Genomic DNA, 8403 nt, shown 5'->3' on the forward strand with positions numbered 1-8403 from the left:
TCTCAACCACTGTGCCACTGGATTCTGTTTGCTAGTATTTTGTTGCGGATTTTTGCATCTTTATTCATCAGTGATATTGGTCTGTGATTTTCTTTTTTTGTAGTATCTTTGTCTGGTTTTGGTACCAGGGTGATGGAGGCCTCATAGAATGAGTTTGGGAGTGTTCCTTCTTCCTCAGTTTTTTGGAAGAGTTTGAGAAGGATGGGTGTTAGCTTTTCTCTAAATGTTTGACAGAATTCACCTGTGAAGCCATCTGGTCCTGGACTTTTCCTTGTTGGAAGATTTTTCATCACAGTTTCAATTTCATTACTTGTGATTGGTCTGTTCATATTTTCTATTTCTTCCTGGTTCAGTCTTGGAAGATTATACGTTTTTAAGAATTTGTCCATTTCTTCCAGGTTGTCCATTTTATTGGCATAGAGTTGCTTGCAGTAGTCTCTTAGGATGCATTGTAGTTCTGTGGTGTCTGTTGTAACTTCTCCTTTTTCATTTCTAATTTTATTGATTTGACTCCTCTCCCTCTTTTTCTTGATGAGTCTGGCTAATGGTTTATCAATTTTGTTTATCTTCTCAAAGAACCAGCTTTTAGTTTTATTGATCTTTGCTATTGTTTTCTTTGTTTCTATTTCGTTTATTTCTGCTCTGATATTTATGATTTCTTTCCTTCTGCTAACTTTGGGTTTTGTTCGTTCTTCTTTCTCTAGTTCCTTTAGGTGTAAGGTTAGATTGTTTATTTGAGATTTTTCTTGTTTCTTGAGGTAGGCTTGTATAGCTATAAACTTCCCTCTTAGAACTGCTTTTGCTGCATCCCATAGGTTTTGGATCGTCGTGTTTTCATTGTCATTTGTCTCTAGGTATTTTTTGATTTCCTCTTTGATTTCTTCAGTGATCTCTTGGTTATTTAGTAACGTATTGTTTAGCCTCCATGTGTTTGTGTTTTTTACCTTTTTTTCTCCTGTAATTCATTTCTAATCTCATAGCGTTGTGGTCAGAAAAGATGCTTGATATGATTTCAATTTTCTTAAATTTACTGAGGCTTTGTGACCCAAGATGTGATCTATCCTGGAGAATGTTCTGTGCGCACTTGAGAAGAAAGTGTAATCTGCTGTTTTGGGGTGGAATGTCCTATAAATATCAATTAAATCTACCTGGTCTATTGTGTCACTTAAAGCTTCTGTTTCCTTATTTATTATCATTTTGGATGATCTGTCCATTGGTGTAAGTGAGTTGTTAAAGTCCCCCACTATTGGGAAGCAGCCACATAGCACAGGAAGATCAGCTCCATACTTTGTGACCGCCTGGAGGGGTGGGATAGGGAGGGTGGGAGGGAGGGAGACGCAAGCGGGAAGAGATATGGGAACATACGTATATATATATATAACTGATTCATTTTGTTGTGAAGCTGAAACTAACATACCATTGTAAAGCAATTATACTCCAATAAAGATGTTAAAAAAAAAAAAGTCCCCCACTATTATTGTGTCACTGTCGATTTCCTCTTTTATAGCTGTTAGCAATTGCCTTATGTAATGAGGTGCTCCTATGTTGGGTGCATATATATTTATAATTGTTATATCTTCTTCTTGGATTGATCCCTTGATATTATGTAGTGTCCTTCCTTGTCTCTTGTAACATTCTTTATTTTAAAGTCTATTTTATCTGATATGAGTATTGCTACTGCAGCTTTCTTTTGATTTCCATTTGCATGGAATATCTTTTTCCATCCCCTCACTTTCAGACTGTATGTGTCCCTAGGTCTGAAGTGGGTCTCTCGTAGACAGCATATAGATGGGTCTTGTTTTTGTATCCATTCAACCAGTCTGTGTCTTTTGGTTGGAGCATTTAATCCATTCATGTTTAAGGTAATTATCGATATGTATGTTCCTATGACCATTTTCTTAATTGTTTTGGGTTTGGTTTTGTAGGTCCTTTTCTTCTCTTGTGTTTCCACTTAGAGAAGTTCCTTTAGCATTTGTTGTAGAGCTGGTTTGGTGGTGCTGAATTCTCTTAGCTTTTGCTTGTCTGTAAAGCTTTTGATTTCTCCATCGAATCTTGGTTGGCTTTTGATTTCTCCATCGAATCTGAATGAGATCCTTGCCAGGTAGAGTAATCTTGGTTGTACTCTTCCTTTCATCACTTTAAGTATATCATGCCACTCCCTTCTGGCTTGCAGAGTTTCTGCTGAGAAATCAGCTGTTAACCTTATGGGAGTTCCCTTGTATGTTATTTTTCATTTTTCCCTTGCTGCTTTCCATAATTTTTCTTTGTCTTTAATTTTTGCCTATTTGATTACTATGTGTCTCAGAGTGTTTCTCTTTGGGTTTATCCTGTATGGGACTCTCTGTGCTTCCTGGACTTGATTAACTATTTCCCTTCCCATGTTAGGGAAGTTTTCGACTATAATCTCTTCAAATATTTTCTCAGGTGCTTTCTCTCTCTCTCTTCTCCTTCCAGGACCCCTATAATGCGAATGTTGTTGCGTTTAATGTTGTCCCAGAGGTCTCTTAGGCTGTCTTCATTTCTTTTCATTCTTTTTCCTTTATTCTGTTCCGCAGCAGTGAATTCCACCATTTTGTCTTCCAGGTCACTTATCTGTTCTTCTGCCTCAGTTATTCTGCTATTGATTCCTTCTAGTGTAGTTTTCATTTATTTTATTGTTCATCTCTGTTTGTTTGTTCTTTAATTCTTCTAGGTCTCTGTTAAATATTTCTTGTATCTTCTCAATCTTTGCCTCCATTCTTTTTCCGAGGTCCTGTATCATCTTCATTATCATTATTCTGAATGCTTTTTCTGGAAGGTTGCCTATCTCCACTTCATTTAGTTGTTTTTCTGGGGTTTTATCTTGTTCCTTCATCTGGTACATAGCCCTCTGCCTTTTCATCTTATCTTTCTGTGAATGTGTTTTTTGTTCCACAGGCTGCAGGATTGTAGTTCTTCTTGCTTCTGCTGTCTGCCCCCTGGTGGATGAGGCTATCTAAGAGGCTTGTGCAAGTTTCCTGATGGGAGGGACTGGTGGTGGGTAGAGCTGGCTGTTGCTCTGGTGGGCAGAGCTCAGTAAAACTTGAATCCTCTTGACTGCTGATGGGTGGGGCTGGGTTCCCTCCCTGTTGGTTGTTTGGCCTGAGGCAACCCAAAACGAGCCGACCTGGGCTCTTTGGTGGGACTAATGGCAGACTCTGGGAGGGCTCACACCAAGGAGTACTTCCCAGAACTTCTGCTGCCAGTGCCCTTGTCCCCATGGTGAGCCACAGCCACCCCCTGCCTCTGCAGGAGACCTTCCAACACTAGCAGGTAGGTCTGGTTCAGTCTCCCCTGGGGTCACTACTCCTTACCCTGGGTCCCGATGCACGCACTACTTTGTGTGTGCCCTCCAAGAGTGGAGCCTCTGTTTCCCCCAGTCCCGTGGAAGTCCTGCAATCAAATCTCAGTAGCCTTCAAAGTCTGATTCTCTAGGAATTCCTCCTCCCGTTGCTGCACCCCCAGGTTGGGAAGCCTGACGAGGGGCTGAGAACCTTCACTCCAGTGGGTGGACTTCTGTGGTATAGGTGTTCTCTAGTCTGTGAGTCACACACCCAGCAGTTACAGGATTTGATTTTACTGTGATTGCGTCCCTCCTACGTCTCATTGTGGCTTCTCCTTTGTCTTTGGATGTGGGATATCTTTTTTGGTGAGTTCCAGTGTCTTCCTGTTGATGATTGTCCAGCAGCTAGTTGTGATTCTGGTGTTCTCACAAGAGGGAGTGAGAGCACGTCCTTCTACTCTGCCATCTTGGTTCCTCAGTTGTTTTGTGTCTTCTGAGAGGCTGTATGGAATAGTGATTAAGAATATGGGCAGTGGACATAGACATAGAGAATAGACTTGAGGACGTGGGGGGGAAAGGGGGGAAGCTGGGGCAAAGTGAGAGCAGCATCAACATATATACACTACTGAATGTAATATAGCTAGTGGGAAGCAGCAGCATAGCACAGGGAGATCAGCTTGGTGCTCGGAGCTTTTTGATGACCTAGAGGGGTGGGATAGGGAGGGTGGGAGGGAGGCTCAAGAGCGAGGGGATATGGGGATATATGTATGCATATGGCTGATTCACTTTGTTGTACAACAGAAACTAACACAGTATTGTGAAGCAATTATACTCCAATAATGATCTATTAAAAATTCTTTTAAAAAAGTATGGGAAGTGGAGCAGGACTCTGTGGGTTTAAATCCCAGCCGCACAACTACTGTTCAATTTAGGTGAAGTTAATCTCTCTGGGCCTCTGTTTGTTCATCTGTAAAATGGAGATAATCACAGTTCTTGCTTATTAGGTAGTTGCAAGGATTACATGATTAAACATGTCAAGTGTGTCAAACAGTGCTTGGCACACCATTGGTGCTCAGTTAAGTGTTAACAAACATTATTGTTCAAGAAAACTTTTCTCATCCCAACGTGATGAAGACAGTGTCTAATGTTTTCTTCCTAAAATTTTCAGGTTTGGCTTTTCAAAAGTCTTTCAAGAAGTCTTTAGTTACTCTTCCTATTCCTTTTCTTTCTTTTTTTTTTTTTTTCAGTACGTGGGCCTCTCACTGTTGTGGCCTCTCCCGTTGCGGAGCACAGGCTCCGGACGCGCAGGCTCCGCGGCATGTGGGATCTTCCTGGACCGGGGCACGAACCTGCGTCCCCTGCATCGGCAGGCGGACTCTCAACCACTGTGCCACCAGGGAAGCCCCCTATTCCTTTTCTATTTCCTTCCTTTCCTGAGCAAATCATTTGTAAGGCCATTAGCTGGGGTAGAGCAGGGTAGGTGTCCACGTGGGGCTGAGGGGGAGCCTTGATGGCCCTGAGTGGGGTGTAAGAGCCTAGAAGGGGTGAGGAGGGCATCCATGCAGGAAGGTGGACTGGTGTGGATGTGCCACCAAAGCCCCCTATTCCTTTTCTATTTCCTTCCTTTCCTGAGCAAATCATTTGTAAGGCCATTAGCTGGGGTAGAGCAGGGTAGGTGTCCACGTGGGGCTGAGGGGGAGCCTTGATGGCCCTGAGTGGGGTGTAAGAGCCTAGAAGGGGTGAGGAGGGCATCCATGCAGGAAGGTGGACTGGTGTGGAGAGTAAGAGCCTGAGCAGGGAGAGGAAAGTGTGGATATCAGAGCCCTAGTACTGTGAGGTGGGATCCTTATGGGAGTCAGAGTGGTGGCAGAGATGGAAATTAGTTACTTCTAGGGGGAGTGTTCAAATAAGTAAATACATAAGTAGTAATAGAAGTAGGAAACTAATCAGTTCAGAATTTCAGAGAGTGACAACAATTAAAATAACAAGAAGTGTATAAAGTTGTAAAATTGCTTAGCATCCTGTAGTTCTCAAAGCTCATGTCTTTATAGTGGTGAATACCACTGGGTACTCCAAAAAAGGGACCCCCTCTCCAAAGCGGGGGACTACAAATAAATGGGGACTTCCTGGTTCTTCCCTGACACCCTTGCCCAAAAGCCCAAATTAAAAAATTTATCAACCCTATTGACCATGTTATTATGTTTCTAAGAGCTTCTGAGTCGGCTGAGGAAACCAACATGGATGTTTGGAGCTGGGCCCTCAAACACCACTGGTTTATAGGTAGGAACTGATGTTGTGCTTTAAGACGTCTTGTTGCATGAAGTGAGGTAGATACAAGGCAGGTAAAAACTCAGGCTCAGTTATACCTTCTTGTAAACTAGGCTGCTGTCAGTTGTTATCACTAAGGATTATCTTGTACGCTGGGGCATCAGTCAAGATTGGAGATCTGAAATGATAGTTTCTGAGCTTGAAAATTATCTCCATTCTCTGTCCTTGGACTTATCTTTGAACATCTGCTGTCCCATCTAAACTGGAGTTATTTGAAGTCCCTATTATAAAACAGAGGAAAGGAAACAAGTGGTATCAGGGTCCGTAAAAGGCACCTGGAGCTGCTTTTGCTGGTTTTCTAACCTCTGCTTTCTCACTAGAACAGGGGTGGGCACAGTATGGTCTGTGGACCAAATCCAGCCTCGCCCCTTCCATGAGATATTGTCTACAGCTTCTTCCCTGCTAAAAGAGCCAAGCTGAGTAGTTGCTACCAGAGACTGTATGACCTGCGAAGTTAATAATATGTACTATCTGGCCCCTTCAGAAAGTTTGATGACCCCCGCATGAGAATGTTAACACCATACAGACATTGGCTGTGTCTTGTGCTCTGCTTTAGTTCCAGAACGTGGAGAATTGGATGCTTTCTGCCCCTCCCCTGCCCTCAGTGTCCTCTCACCTTCTCTCTTACCCCTTTGCTTCCCTAGTAGGCATAAGAGGATGGACTCAGCAGTCAGTGTCATTCAAGAGCAAAGAGATTGCCAAGCTCTGGTAGAAAATGAGAATAGCACCACAGCAAAGCTGTGTGCCTGGGATGCTGTCGACCAGGTGCTATGTGTGCACTGCTTTGTAGGTAACATGTGCCCCCTGAAACTCACCACAACCCAAGACTATGGGATTCAGCTACAAAAGGCTGTGGTCCCTTATGAAAGTTACTAATGTACAAAATCAAGAGGATGACTGGTTTGGCCAAAGCTTGACACACGAGACGTAAATGTCTGAGCCTTGATATCAGGCAGCTGCTCAGAAAGCCAAGTGTGTGTCATGGTGAGCTTTGGGAAAGGCTCTGAGGAGAGTACCTTTTTGGAGTTCTCATCCGTATATGTCTCAATTCTTAAAGTAATAAATTAAGCTAAGAAACTGCTAAATAATGACCTCCATGATGACCTAGGCTCAACTCTGGAGTCCCACATTGGACAGTGGTGGTGCAGAGCCAGCTGTCCCATGACTCACCCCGCTTTTCATTGTTTTCCTGCTTTCCCAAAGGGCCTCGTGTGTCATGTGTAGACTTGAACCTGTGTGATCAAGGACGACCTGTGACCTAGGAAAGAGGCCCACCAGGCCCTAGAAGCAGACTTTATACCAGCTGGGCAGGGATTTCTGGGTCTGGTGGGCATATCTCCTGAGACATGGGAGTAAAGTAACTGGAGGAGGACCAGAGTGGGGCCTGAAAGGAAGGCTGGATGGCCAGCCATGTAATTTAATCCTTCTGGGACTTGGTTTCCTTTTCCATTAAAACAGTGTAAACCAAACAATTATATAAGGGCTTAGTTTTTGAACAGGGAGCTATTTTCTAGCTCTGCAAGCCTGTAGGTCTATGAATCTGAAAACTTCTAGTGCTTGTGCTTTCTTCAACTTGACAAACACCTTGGACAAAATGTGGCAGCAATTATGCCCTGTGGACACCAGGAGTCATGAACCGTTCATCCCAGGGGACCTGCTGAGGCACTGAATTAAACCAAGCCTCAAATAGCCTGGGTCCAGGGGGCTGAGTGCTTCTGCCTGTTTCAGAAAGGTAATGCGGCCATTTTTTTCTAGGGGAAAACCTTCTTCCATTCTCCATAAGCCCCTCAGGCCTCTGGCGCAGAACTTCCTCCTCACTGGTCCCCGTGCAAATACCTAGGCTGCCCCAAGAGACCCTTTCTTCCAAGCCCAGAGCTTTGCTGACCTGTTTTCTGCCCCACTGCCCTCTTCTTCTTTCTTTAGGAGAGCCATAGTAGTGGGACCAAATGAAGCTATGAGCTGTTCACTCATAGTAAAAGAGATTCTCTTTTGATCCCAGCTGCTTTAAAATCTCGAGTTCCACAAGGAAGTATGGAAGCTTAGAAAATCTGGCAGCAAGTCATATTCCTGGAATATCTGCTGAGTGGTCTTGTTTTCTGAACTCTCTCCGTTTTCTCCTCCCCTTCTTTGTAAATCTCTATTAAACCAGATGGGGAGATTTTTCAACAGATTAACATGTTCTCAGGAGATCTGGGCCAAGTTTCCAACTTGAATATTACTCAAACCCAAAGTGTGTGCACGCCTCCTCCTCCTCGAGTCTTCCCTGCTTACCTTTCGTGACTAGTGTTTTTAATTTTTAAATGTGTGTGTGTGTGTTTTTTTTTCTGGCCATGCCTTGCAGCTTATGGGATCTTAGTTCCCAGAACTGGGTCCCCGGCAGTGGAAGCACGGAGTCCTAACCACTGCACCGCCAGGGAATTCCCCGTGACTAAAATTTTTTTAAAGCATAGCATCCCTGTTGTTTTGCCTGCCCTTCGCTACTGTCTTCGGCTGTCTGGAAGCATCATTTTTTTGGACCTACTTCTTTTCTGTTTTTTTCTTTTTTCTGAGTTTTTAAAGTGTTCAGTTCAGCAAGTATTTTTTGAGTGTTTTCTGTGAGTCAGGAGCTGGGGAAAATGATGAAAAAGACAGACCTTGCCATTGGAGAGCTCGGGGGTAGTAGAGACAGACAGTTAAACTGAGCTTTCCTCCCCAAGGCAGGGCAAGATTTTACCTATACCTGACTCTTCCCAGAGTCCATGATGCTTGCCTCAAACCCTTACCCCCCCCCCCCC

Source organism: Lipotes vexillifer, unplaced genomic scaffold (assembly GCF_000442215.2).
Source record: "Lipotes vexillifer unplaced genomic scaffold, Lipotes_vexillifer_v1.1 scaffold905, whole genome shotgun sequence".
Classification (NCBI taxonomy): domain Eukaryota; kingdom Metazoa; phylum Chordata; class Mammalia; order Artiodactyla; family Lipotidae; genus Lipotes; species Lipotes vexillifer.